Genomic DNA, 3188 nt, shown 5'->3' with positions numbered 1-3188 from the left:
GAGGACGACGACGACGACGACGACGACGAAAAAGGGGGAGAAGGATAAAAAATGAGGAAGAGAAGAGGAAAAGATATTGGTGGAGATGAAAAATGCGGTTAGACAGTAATGTAAAACCAAAAACAAAATATTGTGTTTGCTGAAGAGTGCCAGACAGGCCAATGGTACTGGACAATTACTTCAAGACTCATGAGTTACTGGCACGCAAAGTGTAAGGGTAGGTGGTTGGAGGGAGCTCTGGTGGGGTTTGCTCCTTCTTTCATATCAAACAACTATCGTCCTTTTTCTCCCCTCCTTCTTTTTTATGTTTATTACTCTCTTCTAACACCTCTAATCTTCGGCACTTTTTGTACCTTATTGAGTTGTAAGTGCCGTAAAACGCTTACTAAAACAAACAGCAAATTGTAAGGGGCAGATATTTTTTCTTCTTAACTCTTTAACTCATAGAACTCATTGAAGGCGCGTTGTTCTGGAGTACGGTACTTTAGAAAAAGGGGCGTGACCACGTTATTCATACGCATTTATCCATTCTGTTTGTTTTTTGTATGAAATTTTAAAGGAGAAAAAACTCGACAATATTTTGTTCTGTGCCCAGTCCCTCCTGATAACGCAAGTCAAGGGACAAGTCAGTGAGTGTTTGTAACCTCTACTGGTTTCTTACTAGGAAGCTTAACTCACTGAGAGCGCACATACACTCTAGACAATCAACATTGCCTGGAGATTTTTGGGGGCATACTTTTCATTCTTTAAACAGATTTTTTCGGTTGTGTTTTCTTTTCCTGAAACTTTAAATGTGATGCAAAAAACATGTATGCTATGAAATATGCAAATTCGTGTCTCTGATTTGTGTGATAGTTTGAAATGTGCTGCCACAACATTGCTTTCTGTTTGCTGATGGTCGGACATATGAGTCCGCTTCTTCCTCCACCAGGGCAGTGCTACTGACTGAAGTGTCTTTAGGCTATTCCCAAAGGGGGGATATAAACATGTTTTTATGAACAGTAGAATTGTAAATGGGCTGATTCATCAACGTCATTCTCATTCTGTGTCGGAACAATATAGGGGGAACTGCTGCTTTTTCTTTCCTCATCCTTACTATCTTCATTTCCCTCTACTTCTTTCATATGTTTGTCACTCTCTTGTGAACTGCTATTTCCGGGGTGCCTTGATAGTCGAACCAGACTTTGTGCTGTTGAGGGTAGAGAGGTGAGTAGAGTAATCCTGATTCCCCGTTTGGACTTCACTGTTGACATCCACCCCTTGGCGCTCATTTGACCTTTTGCAGTTGCGAGCGCCGTAAAACCGTACTAAAACTAAAGTAAAACTGAGTCCGCTTCGTCCTTAAAGAATTAAGTATGTAGTGGACACCTACGTCGGATCAGCTGAGACAAAGGTAGTGTTGTGGCACAGTTCGTTTGCATATTTCATAGTACCCATGTTCGTGCATTACTTTTAAAAGTTTCATATAATGAAAACAAAATTTACAAAGCTGACTGAAGAATGGAACTGTGCCCTCAAAATCTTCAAGGGATTGTTAAAAATAAAATGCATGCCCAAAAACAGTTATCGCATCTTCAAGAATGACTAGAATATGTGTGCACTCTCAGTGAGTTAAGCTTTCCAAGACGATGACAGTAGAGTCTTGGAACTCTCATTCGCTAACTTGTCCATTGACTTGCGTTATCAGTGATTGGCTATGGTGTGGTTTGCTCCTTCTTTCCTATCAAACATCTGTCGTCCTTATCTCTCTTCCTTCTTCTTTTGTGTTTGTTACTCTCTTGTAACACCTCTATTCTTCGGCACTTATATAACCTTATTGTGTTGTAAGTCCCGTAAAACCCTTACAAAAACTAAGGGGGAACTGAGCACAGAATAAAAATAATGACGAGATTGTTCTCCCTATCCTGCCGTCTATCGTCTCGTCCAGGAGTTCTCTTGTCGACAAACTAGTCCAGTCTTTGATGTTGTTGGACCAGATTTTGTTCTGTGTCGTTCTCTTTATCGACTACCTTCAACAGTTTCCTGCATGATAGTTTTTGCAAACAGACGAAATGCAAAGATGGGAGGACGAGGGGCAACGAAATGGAGAAAAAATAATACCTCAAGATAAATATTATGATATTCTTTATGTCAATGAAGAAAAGATGTACATAAAGCTTAGATAACAGTCACTTAATACGAAAAGGAATAAGAGTTCATAGCGTTTACCAAAACGAGTGCAGAGAGTCTACAAAAGAGAGAGGGCAAAGGAAGACACCATTAGCATAGTGTCTGAGACAAGAGATGTGAGGCAGCGTGGTGGAATCAGGCTCTCGTCAATCTTTGGGCATGTAGAGTTATTGATGTCATCTTAAAGCTTGTTCACTTGTCTTTATTTCCATGAAAAAATATCCATTTATCTTGAATACAAGTCGAGATATTTGATAATGAAGGAGATGGGGTCACCTGTTTTCAAAGGTAAAATTAGTGAGAAAATGGCCACCAAGGATTGGTTATTTCCTTAGCTTAAGAGTCCGTGGTAACTGAAAATTTACATTTTTTTGTGCCTTTAATCAACGTTTTTAAGAAAAATCCACACAGAAATGAGTTCTTTAATGGGCATGAAAAGTGTTGAGCCAATAAACAAAAATTTGATTAAAACTCACAAACCGACGGAAAAATGCAAGTTTCTTCACTTTGATTATTTTGACGAGAGCCTGATTCCACCACGCTGCCTCACAAATACATTCCTTATGTTACAGCCGCAAAGATTACGAAAGGCTTAGATAAAAGTCACTGAAAACAAAAAGAACTAAGAAAATAATAGTTCATAGGGTCTACAAGAGAAAAAAAGAAAGCAAAAAAAGTGAGAGGGCAAATGAAGACGCCGTTGGCAAAGTGTCTGAGAGCAGCGATAAGGATATCATGTCGCATGTCAATGGCCGCAAAGATTTATGAATACCTAAGATGATAGTCACTTTAAACGTACGGAAATAAGAGTCCAAAGAGTCTTTAAAAAAAGAGGAGGCAAACATTAGTGAAGAAGCCACTGGCATAGTGTCTAGGGCAAGGCATAAAGATATTTCAAATTTCAATTACCGCAAAGATTTTTTGAACAAATTAAATAAAAGTCACTTTAAATAAAAAGAAATTAGGGTTCATAAAAGTCAGCCCCCCAAAAGCAATTTTGTTTAATTTCTAAAACAACT

At 38.7% G+C, this 3188-nt stretch overlaps 1 protein-coding gene across 1 annotated transcript in view; it reads left to right on the top strand.

Annotated features, from left to right (window-relative positions):
* The window catches only part of LOC101853830 (protein rolling stone), a gene marked incomplete in the record, with an annotated part of 108848 nt that overhangs the window by 5705 nt on the left and 99955 nt on the right, over positions 1-3188 (top strand).

The sequence above is a fragment of the Aplysia californica genome, unplaced genomic scaffold (assembly GCF_000002075.1).
Source record: "Aplysia californica isolate F4 #8 unplaced genomic scaffold, AplCal3.0 scaffold01083, whole genome shotgun sequence".
Taxonomy (NCBI): Eukaryota; Metazoa; Mollusca; class Gastropoda; order Aplysiida; family Aplysiidae; genus Aplysia; species Aplysia californica.
This window is presented reverse-complemented; position numbering and strand designations above follow the sequence as displayed.